The sequence below is a fragment of the Carcharodon carcharias genome, chromosome 1 (assembly GCF_017639515.1).
Source record: "Carcharodon carcharias isolate sCarCar2 chromosome 1, sCarCar2.pri, whole genome shotgun sequence".
Taxonomy (NCBI): domain Eukaryota; kingdom Metazoa; phylum Chordata; class Chondrichthyes; order Lamniformes; family Lamnidae; genus Carcharodon; species Carcharodon carcharias.
The window spans coordinates 180,804,632-180,819,270 of NC_054467.1; the positions used below are offsets into that span (position 1 = coordinate 180,804,632).

The following is a 14,639-nucleotide window of genomic DNA, read 5'->3' on the forward strand; positions in this document are numbered from 1 at the left end:
GACACGTGCATATAATTCCCACAATAAATTATTTATTATTCTTGTGAGGAAAGGGATTGGAGTGAACTTGACATTAATAGAAAACTAAAAATCCTGCAAATGTGAAATAAAAACAGAAAATACTGTAAATGTACAGCAGGGCAATGAGCATAGCTGAAAGCAGTTAATGTTTCATGAGTGACTTTTCATCATTCTGGTGAAAAGTTAATGTTTCCACTGTAAGCTATCTATCTTCCCAGTGCTAAATGTCTTGCTGTACATTGCCATCTGTTTTTATTATAGAGTGAAGGAAAGCGCCTCTTCAGTGTGGAAGAAAAGATCATTGGACAGATCAACCTCTTCCAGTCTCGCACATGTAGAGTTTGAAGTGTCATATTCAGAAACCTAGAGACACATTGCTGCCCTTTTTCATCTGTGAAATGGTATGTAAAGTGGGAGACTTGACGGAGAATGGGAACAACTAAAATACATTGGAGTAATTTCAGTTTAAAAATATATAAATACAACTTAAGGTCTCTGGTTTTCATTTAAACTAATGGAAATACCTGTTTAGGTTTCTGGATCCTGCTGATGTCACAAAAGTCACAATCTATTAAACAAGGCCTCATTTTTATCAGTGCGGTAATTTTAGGGCTGTATTATAAATGTTTGATACTTAAACTTGCATTGTATTAGGCTAGGTAGATCTTCAGTAATAAAATGCCTTTTTCTTTTTTTTGTGTGGCATTGGATATGCTTTAGCCTTAGCAAGTGAAATATTCTGATGATATTTCTGTTACACTTTCACATTGTTGAAGAATATTTTGAGAATAAAGTGCAATTATTGGGATGTGTAACTATTTTTCTTCAAGCTCCATCTACAAATAGGATTTTGTTTTCCGTAAACACAATCTAGGGACGATATTACTTTAAGAAAGGGCATTCAACAATTTTGGGTTGGGTTTCACCAAGAATTTTTCAGTCTTTTCCCCACATCCCAAACTTTGGGGCTCTTTACCAAAATCATCCAATCGCTTTGGGAGTTATAGAAGTGCAACATTATAGTTGATGGTTTATACTATGCAGAACAATTTGCCCATTGTTCCTTTATGGCTGAAAAGAAATTGTCATCTTACCAACCGAGTGAAATTTTTGGAGGAATTTACTATGCTAGTGGATGATAACCTAATTGTCATTGCATACGCAGATTTACAAAAATGTTTCAACAAAGTGTCACATAATAGGTTACATTAATAGAATAGAGTCCTGTGAGATGGTGGATTGGATACAATATTGGTTGTCTTCTTGTAGGCAGAGTAATAGTAGTAGTTTTGCAGCGAGACAGATATGAGTGGTGTTCCACAGGGATCAGTGTTAGGACCATTGAATTTTATAATTTTTTGTTAATGATGTGGATGAAGGCATTGGGGAAAATGTTCATAGGTTTGCTGATGAACACAAAGTTATGTGTGAATGTTAAGACCTTGGATGATTAAAAACAAGAAGAAGCCAACCTGGAGAAATAGGCTTGTGTCATTTAATATACATCAACGTAGCCTACTATATATGAACATAAGAACAAGAAATAGAAGCAGGAGTAGGTCACTCGGCCCCTCAGGCCTGCCCCTCCATTCAATAAGATCATGGCTGATCTGCCCCAGGCCTCAACTCCTCTTTCGTGCCAACTCCTCATAGCCCTCCAGTCCCTGATATTTCAAAAACTTATCTACCTCCTCTTTAAATACTCTGTAATCTAGCCTCCTGGGGTAGAGGATTTCAGACATTCATTACCCTCTGAGAGAAGAAATTCCTTCACATCTCAGTTTTAAATGAGTGTCTCCTTATTCTGTAACTATGCTGCCTAGTTTGAGATTTCCCAACTAGTATAATCATCTTCTCAATATCTACCCTGTCAAGCCCCCTCAGAATCTTATACGTTTCAATAAGATCACCCCTCATTCTTCTAAACTCTACTGAATAAAGACCTAACCTGTTTAGCCGTTCTTGATAAGTCAACCCCTTCATTCCAGGTATCAGCCTAGTGAACCTCTTTTGAACTGCCTCCAATGCCAGTATATCCTTTCTTAAATACAGGGACCAAAACTGTATACAGTACTCCATGTGCTGCCTCAGCAATGCCCTGTACAGTTGTAACAAGACTTCCCTATTTTTAAACCCCTAGCAATGCAGGCCAAAATTCCATTTGCCATCTTCTGGGAGGTAATATATTTGGATTTCCAAAAGGCATTCAATAAGGTACCGCGCATAGGCTATTTAATAAGATAAGAGCCAATGGTGTTGGTGGTAGTATTTTAGCATGGATCGAGGATTGTTTAACTAATAAAAGACAGAATTGGGATAAGAGGAGTATTTTCGGGATGGCAACCTGTAACTAGTGGAGTGCCACAGGGATCAGTGTTGGGGCCTCAATTTATTTACAATATATGTTAATGACTTAGATGAGGGAAGTGAATATACTATCACCAAGTTTGTGGATGACACAAAAATAGGTGGGAAGGCAAGTGGTGAGGATGACACAAGGAGTCTGCAGAGGGATATGGACAGGTTATGTGAGTGGGCATAATCTTGGAAGATGGAATATAGGCTGGGATTTTCTGGCCCCACCGCGGCTGGCACCCCAGCCAGAAGTCCATTGACTTGTGGTGGGACCGGAAGATCGGCGGCAGACAGGTGTGGAAAATCCCGCCCATAATGTGGGAAGGTGTGAGGATATGCACTTTGGCAAGAAGAATAGAAGAGCTGAATATTATTTAAATAGAGAAAGACTGCAGAAACCTGCAGCACAGAGGGATTTGGGAGTCCTTGTGTATAAATCCCAAAAAGCTAACATACAAGTTCAACAGGTGATAGAGAAGGCAAATGGAATGTTGGTCTTTATTTCAAAGGGAATGGAGTATAAAAATAGGGAAGTCTTGCTAAAATTATACAAGGCACTAGTTAGGCCACACCAAGAATACTGTGAACAATTTTGGTCCCCTTATCTAAGGAAAGATACACTGGCATTGGAGGCAGTCCAGAAAAGGTTCACTAGATGGATCATGGATGTGGAAGGATTTTCTTATGAGGAGAGGTTGAGTAGGTTGGGCCTGTACTCATTGGAGTTTAGAAGAATGAGAGATGACCTTATTGAAACATATAAGATTCTTAGGGGGCTTGACAGGGCAGATGCTGAGAGGTTGTTTATCCTTGTGAGAGAGTCTAGGACCAGAGGGCATAATCTCAGAGTAAGGGGCGCCCAGAAATGAGGAGGAATTTCTTCTCTGAGGGTAGTTAACCTGTGAAATTCTTTACTGCAGAGTGCTGTAGAGGTTGAGTCGTTAAGTATATTTAAAGCTGAGATAGACAGATTTTTAATCAGTGAGGGAATCAAGGGCTATGGGGAAAAAGCAGGAAAGTGAAGTTGAGGATTATCAGATAAGCCATGATCTCATTGAATGGCAGAGCAGTCTCGAAGAGCCGAATGGCCCACTTCTCCTACATCTTATGGTCTTAATGGAACGGCTAATGCCAAGTATGTGTATTCCTTTCAGGTACCAGCCTCATAGCTGTTGGATCAGTAAAAGGCTCTTGAGCTCCAACTCCTTTTGATTGTCTTTGGGGGTTAAAAAGGAACTTCTCAGATTTTCTTTCCTGAATGGTCCCGGTGCTTTTCTTTTTTTGTCTTTCACAGAAGATTACATTATTACTGGTGGGCGAAGTTTGCATTGGGGATTGTGATGCACCGTTGCACCACAACTGGACAGGATAGGCTCGATGAGCCAACTGATCTTGTTCTGTCCATTTTATGCATTATATTACATCCTTAAGAGCAAAGGACCCTGGAAAATCTGTGCTTGTAGGCATGAAAGAAAGTGGTGCAGTGGTTTTCAGAGGCTAGCCCCAAGCTCATATCTAATTATCTCCTTAATCTTTATTCATTCATTCCCTCATACATGCACTTGCACGCTGCATCATAACACACTAGAATGTCTTGGCATATAAACTGTTTGAAGGACTGCCTTACCATTATTATTGTAAAATATGTCTTGTTCTGTTCCTTGAAGTGACAAGAGCACAGACTAATAACCCATATGTATATCCAAAACCTTTACAAGCACATCACAGCACCTGGTCACCCACTTCTGCAGTGGCAAGCATTAGTCTAGATACATGTATTATGCCATAGGTTGCAATCCTGAGCTTTTAGAGAACTGTAAGAACACGACATTTTATCAACCCCCAATATGTTGTGGTAATCTGCTTTAGGTTGTGCTCTGTCACTAAATTTTCTTTTTCTTTTGCACTTATTTGGCACTTTATCACATTTATCAGAAAATTTCAAGGCGCATCATATGTGATTAATTACTATGAAGTACAATGAGTTACATAGAGTAACAAGACAGCTGTTTTATATACAAACAATCCTATAAACAGCAGTGAGGTACATAACTAGTTAATCTGTACTTGTTGGGGATTTATATTGGCTAGGAATAATGTCACAATATTGAGTAATATCTCTGAACTATCAGAGCAGGTAGATGGGTCCTCAGTTTAGTGTCCCTCCTGATGCGGAGTATTACATTGTTGCTATTGTTCTCAGTGCTGCACTGAAATGTCACCCCTAGATTATGTTCACACGTTCTGGTGTGAAAATTCACAATCTTCTGACTCAGTTTGCTCTATGTCTGTTGATTGGAGGGCCTTTTTGCCCTTTTTCATTAACTGTTTCTGTTCTGCATTTACAGTCTTTAAACTTAGTACTTCACTAATTTAGTGCTTTTCATTCAGGTTCCTACTTTTTTTAAAATTCTTCTCTACCAACCATGCTCTTTTGCTTCCCAGCCTTCTAATGCTGCCTCTATTTTAACTATTATGGAACAACTTCCTCCAGGATGATTCAGCCTAGTCCTAGAGTTCATGAATTCAGGTGACAACTTTTTATAACTACTTTCGCATGCACTCCTTGAGCCAAATCCAAACAAGTGGCTGGACAGCAGGTGAGGAGACTCAGAGATAGCAATAGGTCGAGGTTGACCCTGATGTGGACAGCCTGTAGGCACCACAATTGGACAACCATTGCATTTAAGATATTCCTGTGCAAAGTGGTAAAGTGATCTTCTACTATGTAGTGCATGCATTGTACTATTTTATGGCTCATTCTCCTTTTTCTTTCTCTACTTCGCAACAAGTGATCCTTCTTGTTTCCCATATCCTAAAGTGTTTTGTCATTGATCAGTTCTCATTTAGTTGATTAACCGTTCACATTCCTACAGTCTTGGAGCTTATGGAAGGATACTTTCATTCCCATTTCAAATTTAATTTGCACTGGTGTCATTTGTTTTCATTGCTGATTTCTTTTGAGTAGCCGCTGACCGAGGACTACTTAGCTTAGACAAATCACAACTGAAGTCCATTGCAAGGGATGGTACATCCAAACCGTTGTTAAAATTTACCACATAAAGAAGAAATTTTGCACTTTTTTAAAATTACACTTTCACAGAAGAGCATTTCCGATTCTTTTTGTATTTTCTTCATGGAAGAAGCCACATCAATAGATGCCACAGGCTTTTGTGACCATACTATTGTTACAGTGAAGTTGACAGTTTTTATGTTAGTCTCAAGTTGTTGTGGATTCATGCCTACATTCTCTCATCACTGGGAAGGCGGAGGTGTCTAGACAGCTGGCTTAAGGGTAGGGAACTGAGAATCTGGTAAGGAGCTTTTGTTTGTATAAAGCTGAATATGGATGCAGATGTAATGATCCACTTTTATTTAGAATACTGGTCCACATTTGGGCTGTTAGTGAATAAATGTATTTTTTTTTTACATTGCTTTAAAGTAAAGTTTAAAGAAAATCCAATTCCTTTATAAAAGGTGAAGAAATTAAGGGGAACTTGATTCAGTAGTGCAGTGCATTGTTGTTTAATATGCTGTGCCAGGCCAAGCTGAACATATGAGCTCTCAGATTTCTTACCTGCTAATTAGCGAGACTGGTCTCGAAGATGCCATTCATGCATTAAAGCTCCCAATTTATCAGTTTCCTTTGATTAACAGCTCAAATCTGTTGCTGCAGTCCTGGAGTCCACAGGACGCATTGCCGCTGTGCGCAAAGCTTCTCCCGACCCAACGCTGCTGTGCATTTCTTCAGGATCTTCCATTGCCAGCTGTCAAAAAAAATGCACAGCGCAGCGTCCTCCAGGAAGTCCGTTGGAACGGTATAGAGTCAGGGCAAGCTAGGGCATGCGCCCTTTTAATGACACTATCTCCCATATGGCATGTTTAAAGGTCCAGTCTTTTAATGAATGTTAGTGAATGGGTGAGTGGGTGATGTAGTGAAGTAGTTGGGTTGGGTGGAGTGGGTGGGGGATTCTGAGGTCAGTTTTGGAGTTACCAGGTGTTGTACCAGGTTTTTTTTTATGTCAAGCAATTGCTGGGTAACAATCAAGGTAAGCACTGTGGATCTGTCCTAAGTAAGTCTGAGACATTCACGCAGGGTTCCAGGCAGCAGCGAATCAGCCCATCAGAAGTTTAAACTTCCCAGGCAATTCCCACATTGATCTGTGCATTAAGACTTCTGCAGGGTCGAGACACACATCTTCAGACAAACCTGGTCTCTGATGATCCAGAGACTGGAATATTTGGGCTAATTATCTTTCAGTTTTAATTTTAATTTATATTTTAGTTGAGAACTGAGAAAGAAAGTCAGAAAGTTACCCTTTGCTCATGTTGCATACTTCCTGGCATCTGCTTATTGAGCCAAATGGTAGAGATCTAAGGTTAGATAATGTGCTGCATAATAATGCTTAGTGCAGAACTACAAAAAAGTGATATTATAATGTTTAATTATAATAATCATAAACTTATAAAGTAGATTATGATCACAGAATTGTTACTCCCCCACCTTCTCCTTGCAGCCCTGTGCATTGTTCCTTTTCATGTCGCCATTGCTTCTTTTGCCAATTACCTTAATCTGGGCCCTCTTGTTCTCAATTATTCCACCAATGGGAGTATCTTTTCTTATGATAAGATCATTTGGCCTGTCTTCTTTCATACATCTAGACAAAGCTATACTCCCTCCATCATAGCACCCGGATGTTCTTATAAGATTTCAGAATTTTTGCTTCTACTTCAAGTATTTGTCACTCTTTGTTTCAGCTTTCTGATATTGCTTTGATATTCTCCTTTTGTGTAACCTGAGCATTTGATATTTTAATTTCAAGTCCAGGTTTGCTTTTTTATTGTTATTTGCTATTATGTAACTCAATAAGGCCTCCTTTTTAATGGTGAAAATCATTCATTGTAACTAGGTGGCCAGCATTGATGTCAGAATGATGGAGTCATTGGCATGCACATGTGGCATCACCCCATCCCCTAGTTAGCCCAGCCAAGAAGTTCAGAGGTGCGGTGCTGTCCCTAGTGGGCAAGACTATTTGAGGACAAGGCTGTTGGTAATCTCAGAAGTGGAAACTGGCAGGGAAAAATTTTTACAAGTACTGAATTTATTTGAGGTGGGCAAGGGGGCTGACTTGGTCGCTGAAAGCTAAGATTCTTTTTTGCTTGGTCAGTAGTTCACAGAACTCTCAGCTCTTGATTTGTCTTTTGTTAAGTATAAAACAGACCGCAGCAACATGTTTGCCCCACTTCCCTACCATGTCTGGAAAAGCTGCTTTATGTTTGCTTACTCTAGCTTGTTTAGAATCTTTATACCACTGGCACATTTGACCATTTTTCCACAGAAAGGAAAAGTTACAAATGTTTTGAAGCAAAGAACCCTCTCTGCACACTGTCAGTTGCTCACTCAAGTAGGTTTCAATGCTGATGGGCCACTTTCTATTCCTTCCATCTCACAATTGACAGAACTGTGATATTATTCTGAGAGCTCAGCAAAGGAAAGGAATTAAATTTGCAAAGAGGGAACTGTAATAGGCGTTAATCCACAGGCAGTGTGCTGGAGTGAGAAAAGTGAGTAATAGTATACTGTTATTCTAAGGACTATTAATATAAGAAAGGTTTAGAGCAACACAGATTGAAAGGGAATGTCAGGGGAGAGCACTATGATTTGATCTTTAATACACTACCTGAAAAGGTGGTAGAAGCAGAGTAAGTAGCAACTTTCAAAAGAGAACTTTTACTTGAGGAAATATTTGTCATCGTTATCGCTGTTCCTCGATTCGAGGATGATGTCTACTGAGGGTTGGTTTTTCTGTCACAGGTCTTCATGTGACTAAACAGGCCAATTCTCGACCCACGTTATCTTTGGAGCACTATGATATGGGTGCACACGGAGAGCGGACCTGCGTGAGAAGGGCAGCGGCGACAGGAGATAAAAACCGGTGGCAGAGATCCCCTTCAACCTGTTTCTACCTGTCAGAGCTGAAGTGTGACATCAAAGGAAAACAGATAGGTGATTGGTGGGTATCTCTTCCGTGTCTCTTTTCATTGGCCAAGTGGTTTAAGTCAGGAAATGTTATTAAAGCTGGAGAGTACAGTTAAGAAATTCACTTCTAAAATCTTTAACATCCAAAATAATTAATTAAATAGAACAGAGATGGCTCGGCAGGTGATGTGTTGCAGCTGTAGTATGTGGGTGCTGGTGGACGCCGATGAGTTGCGGACATTGCGACACATCAGGGAGGGGTTGAATTACCTGGACACTGTGTTTCCGGCGGCGGTCACCCTTTTAAATTAATTACATCAAATTTAGTGGTCAGGAACAGGAGAGTGTGACCGTGTGTGAGGCAAGCATGGGAGTCCAGAACTTAGCTTTGGAGGATCCTCAGCCAGTGCCCTTGTCCAATAGGTACGAGGTTCTTGCTCCCAATGTGGACGAGGGCACAGACTGCAGGGAGGATGGGTGAACTGACCACAGCGCCGTGGTACAGAGTACCATTCAAGTGGGGGGAGAAAAGAGAAATGTAGTAGTAATAGGGGGTAGCATAGTTAGGGGAATAGATACTGTTCTTTGCAGCAAAGACAGAGCCCCAAAGGCTGTGTTGCCCACCTGGTGCCAAGGTTAAGGACAGCTCTTCTGAGCTGGAGAGGAACTTGGAGTGGGAGGGGAAGGAACCAGTTGTCGTGGTCCACATAGGTACCGACATAGATAGGACTAGGAAAGAGGTTCTGCTGAGGGACCACGAGTAGCTCAGGGCTAAATTAAAAAGCAGAACCACAAAGGTAATAATCACCAGGTTGTTACCTGAGCCACATGCAAATTGGCGTTAGAGAGTTTAATGCGTGGCTCAAAGATTGGTGTGGGAGAAATGGGTTCTGATTCATGGGGCTCTGGCACCAGTACTGGGGAAGGAGAGGAATGTTCCATTGGTACAGGCTTCATTTGACCATGCTGGGACCAGTGTCCTGGCGAATCATATAACTAGGGTTATAGATAGGACTTTAGTGGGGTGGAAGGGTTTAAGGGAAGTTTAAAAAATCAAAAAAAACGAGATAGCAGAGGTGCAGGGCAGTGAAGAGGCAAACGATAATCAAAGTGTGACAAGAAGAGGCAGAAAATATAAGCAGAAGAGTGCAGCAAAAATTAGAACCAGAATGAGTAATAATGCTAAAAAGTCAAAGCTTAAGGCTCTTTATCTGAATGCTCGCAGCATTTGTAACAAGATAGATGAGTTGACGGCACAAATAGAAATAAATGAATATGAACTGATATCTATTACAGAGACATGGTTGCAGGGTGACCAAGACTGGGAACTCAATATTCAAGGGTATTCGACATTCTGGAAAAATAGACAAAAAGGAAAAGGAGATGGGGTAGCTTTGTTAATAAAGGAGGGTATCAGTGCGATCATGAGCCGTGATATAGGTGCAATAAATCGTGATGTGGAATCAGTTTGGGTGGAAATAAGGAATAGCAAGGGGAAGAAATCACAGGTGGGAGTCATCTGTAGGCCTACAAAGAATTGCTTCACTGTAGGACAAAGTATAAATCGGGAAATAATGGAGGCATGTAAGAAGGGTGCTACAATTGTCATGGGTGATTTTAATCTGCATATTGACTGGACAAATCAGATTGGCATGGAAGACGAATTTGTAGAGTGCATCAGGGATTGTTTCTTCGAGCAATACATTGCAGAACCAACCCGGGAACAGGTTATTTTAGGTCTAGTAATGTGTACTGAGGTGGGATTTATTAACAAGAGATATCATAGTTAAGGATCCTCTGACAGTCGTGATCACAAAATGGTAGAATTTCAAATTATTTTTGAGCGCGAGCAACTCTGCTCTCAAACCAATGTCCTCAGCTAACATAATGGCAATTAGAGAGGTAGGAAGAAAGAATTGTCTAAAGCGGGCTGGGAAAATAGACTAAGGGGAAGGTCAGTGGATAAGCAGTGGCAGACATTTCAGCAGATATTTCATAACACACAGCAAAAATTTATCCCAGTCAAAAAGAAGGACATGATGAGAAGGATGAACCACCCCTGGTTAACAAAGGTAATCAAGGAGAGTATCCAGTCAAAAACTAAGGCATACAAAGCAGTGAAAACTAGTGGTAGGCCAGAGGATTGCAAATTTTTTTAGGAACCAGCAGCGGATGACTAAAAAGCTAATAAAGAGGGAGAAAATTGATTATAAAAGTAAATTGGCAAGAAATATAAAAACAAACAGCAAGAGCTTCTACAGGTATATAGAAAGAGAGAGAGTGGCTAAAGTGAACATGGGACCCCTGGAGGATGCGACTGGAGAATCGATAACAGGAAACAGGGAAATGGCAGATAATTTAAACCAATATTTTGCATTGGTCTTCACAATGAAGGACACTATAAATGTCCCAAAGATATCAGATAAGCAAGGAGCTAATGCGAGGAAAGATCTTGTAACGGTCTCTATCATGAGCAACAACATATTTGACAAACTAATGGGACTAAAGGCAGACAAGTCACCAGGACCTGATGGTCTGCATCCAAGCGCTTTGAAGGAAATGGCTGTAGAAATGGTGGAGGCGTTGGTCGAAATATTCCAGAAGTCACTGGATTCCAGGAGGGTCCCAGCGAATTGGAAAATGGCTAATGTGATGCCCCTGTTCAAGAAGGGAGGGAGGCAAAAAGCACGAAACTATAGGCCAGTCAGCCTAACATCTGTCATTGAGAAAATGCTAGAGTCCATTATTAAGGAAGAAATAGCAGGACATTTAGAAAAGCTTAACGCAATCAAACAGAGTCAACATGGTTTTGTGAAAAGGAAATCATGTTTGACAAATTTGCTATAGTTCTTTGAGGAGAGTTGATAAGGGGAAACTGGTAGATGTAGTGTATTTGGATTACCAGAAAGCATTTGTTAAGGTGCCACATAAAAGGTTATTGCACAAGATAGGAGCTCACGGTATTAGGGGTAATGTATTAGCATGGATTGAGGATTGGTTAACATACAGAAGACAGAGTATTCAGGATTAATGGGTCTTTTTCAGGTGGGAAAGATGTACCTAGTACAGTGCCACAAGGACCAGTCCTAGGGCCTCAATTATTTACTATCTATATTAGTGACTTGAAGGAGGGGCAGAGTGTAATGTATCCAAGTTTGCTGATGACGCAAAAATAGGTGGGAGGACATGTTGTGATGAGGACATAAGGAATCTGCAGGGAATATAGGTAGGTTGACTGAGTGGGCAAAAACTTGACAGATGGAATTTAATGTAGGAAAGTGTGAGGTCATGCACTTTGGTAGGAATAATTAAAAGGCAGACTACTATTTAAATAGAGACTCCAAAAAAGTGCAGCACAAAGGATGCATAAAACACAAAAAGTTAGCATGCAGGTGCAGCAAATAATTAAGAAGACAAATGGAGTTTTGGCCTGAAACAAAAACAAACAATGCTGGAAAAACTCAGCAGCATCTATGGAGAGAAAGACAGAGTTAACGTTTTGAGTCCTTATGACTTCTCTTCAGAGCTGCCAGAATTTTGGCCTGCATGAGTTTAAAAATAGCGAAGTCTTGTTACAACTGTACAGGATGTTGGTGAGGCCGCACCTGGAGTACTGTATACAGTTTTGGTCCCTGTATTTAAGAAAAGATACACTGGCATTGGAGGCAGTTCAAAAGAGATTCACTAGGCTGATTCGTGGAAGGAGTTGACATATCAAGAACAGCCAAACAAGTTAGGCCTTTATTCATTAGAGTTTAGAAGAATGAAGGGTGATCTTATTGAAACGTACAAGAGCCTGAGGGGACTTGACAGGGTAGATGTTGAGAAGATGATTTCACTAGTGGGGGATTCTTGAACTCGGGGACATAGTTACAGAATAAGGGGACACTCATTTAAAACTGAAATGCAAAGGAATTTCTTCCCTCAGAGGGTAATGAATGTCTGGAATTCTCTACTTGTAGAGCTGTGGAGGCTAGATCACAGAGTATTTAAAGAGGAGGTAGATAGATTTTTGAAGTATTGGGGAGATGAGGGCTATGAGGAATTGGCATGAAAGAGGAGTTGAGGCCTGGGGCAGATTAGCCATGATCTTATTGAATGGCGGGGCAGACCTGAGGGGCCATATGGCCTACTCCTGCTCCTATTTCTTATGTCCTTATGTTCTTATGATTGTGGAGCACCTCTTCCCAAAGCCCGCTGAGCTTGTTGATATACCTACACCTGCACATTCTGGACTCCTCCAAGATAGAAACGTAAAGCACGTTGACAGTAAATCTTCCCCAACCCATCTTTTTTTTCACCTAGAAAGCGCAGTCTGTACCAATAGATTCAGTTTGATGTCAGCCTTGCAGGCCAGAGGTTCAGTAATTCCACAACCACTCTAACAAAGGGCAAACCCTTCAAAAGACAACTGCAGTATTCCAGTCAAAACACAATGGCAAACAACTGGCTGATCCCTGGAAGCTGCACTCCTGTTCTCCAAACCACCCAAGAAAAATAACATGAGAAATCAGTTAGTAACTATTCAAAAAGGGGAAAAAAACTTCCTATTTGTGCACAGCACTATCTTTGACTTTACTGACAGTGAAAAGCTGATGCTACCTTATTATGATTATCTCAACAATGGTATTGCAAGGTCACGGTAGAAGTTGGGAACTGGTAGATTTACAGTAGAGAGTAATGTGATGCCTGCAGGCCATTAATATGTATTCTGTACATTGCTTCTGGGCTAGCATAGAATCAGATGTGCTGATTGCTCGAGCACAAATTAGCTGACTATTATGCTTATTTAGTTATCTTGGCACTACTGGTCCATAGTGCAAGGCATCATGGAATGCTAGGGGAACAGGAACTGGAATGTCGAGCACCAGCAGTTGGTAAAGGGCTGCTGGCTGTTCAGCTATTGTTACCATTTTCTATTCCCCCTCCCCCCACAATTGCTGGGGACTTACTGCATCTGGCCACTGAAGGTTGGAAAAATGGCCAAATATAGGGAGAGAGCCTAACACAAAATTTCTCGCTGCATCCCCTTCCTTGGATGTTCTCCCAAGCTCCTGTTTTAAATAGCACAGCAGTTACATTATGGGAAGAACTCTGCCATAAATCAGATGTGAGCCCTTAATGAACTTTTCACGTAACCTGTGTGTAAGATCCCAACACTCCAGGCATTGGCTGATCACAATAACTCATAAGCTGCTTCACTGGTGGTAAGTAGCCCCCTTCCCCACACCACCCACCCACTAATGTGCTATTGCCCCCTTGGTCTATTGAATAGTCTGAAGTCTCCTAAGATAATTTTACCTCTGCTTATAATTTCTAATTTACATTTCAAGCTACTGAATGAAACCTTACTGAAATGAAGCATCAATTGCTGAATTCCTCTCCTTCCAGAAACCATTCCTTCTGTTTCTTTGCCAAAGCATTTTTCTTCCAACACTTGTGAATCTGTCTCTTTCATTGTTCTGGTACAAGTTCTAGCTCTCCTAAAGAGAAGTCTCTCTTCTTCTGCAATGCAAACCTTAACCTTAGTAAAGAACAATTTCTCCATTACTCCATTCTGTTACATTCTAAGTAATACCAGCAGTTGTATAGCACCTAATGTAAAAAGCATCTTAACCACTTCATATAATGAATTGTTTTTTAAACTGCAGTGATTTAAGTAAATGCAGCTATCATATTATGGCAGCAACATTCTACCAAAAGCAAGATGAATGAAATGACCTGGAAGGAAGAATGTTCACGAGGTTACCACAAGAGTGCCTGCTGTTCTTTGAATAATGCCACCTTCACTATGCATGTGACTTTCCATGGGATCTGTCATTGATGCGATAAGTGGTACTTCTCAACAGTGCTGCACTCCTCAGTCGTGCAGTTTCTGGCAAGGGCCTTGAACTCTCAGCCATTTAATCCAGAGATGAGTGAACTACTAACCGAGCAAAGCCGGTGCACAAGCTGTTCTACCATTATCTTAAAATATAAAGGTCCAAAAATTTTGCCTTTGCCATCCTGTTCAAGACAGCTCTTTAGGACTGAACTACAAAGGGTCCATTTGTTTCATCCACTTTCCACATTCCAATATGTTGTCTTAAATTTCTTACTCTCTCAGCCCACTTTTCCTTTACTTGGTAAATTGGTTTGTGTTCAGCCTATCCCTAAATTGGAAGATCAATTTCATACGTGCAATAACTGTCTTGTTGCTTTTAAATTTTTAATAATGGAGGTCGCTTCTCAATTTATTCACTACCTTGAAAATTCTGGTTTAAGCCATGAATATCAGTTTCAT

At 40.6% G+C, this 14,639-nt stretch overlaps 1 protein-coding gene across 4 annotated transcripts in view; it reads left to right on the forward strand.

Moving 5' to 3' along the window:
* Positions 1 to 14,639, forward strand: part of LOC121278163 (ADP-ribosylation factor-like protein 15) — a 313,198-nt gene that overhangs the window by 282,953 nt on the left and 15,606 nt on the right. The window contains exon 5 of one of the 4 annotated variants that reach the window (XR_005943067.1): positions 283 to 422. The exons of the other annotated variants lie outside the window; for them this stretch is intronic. The gene's annotated coding sequence lies outside the window, so the exon portion shown is untranslated. The remainder of the gene's footprint in view (positions 1 to 282; positions 423 to 14,639) is intronic. 4 annotated transcript variants of the gene reach the window in all.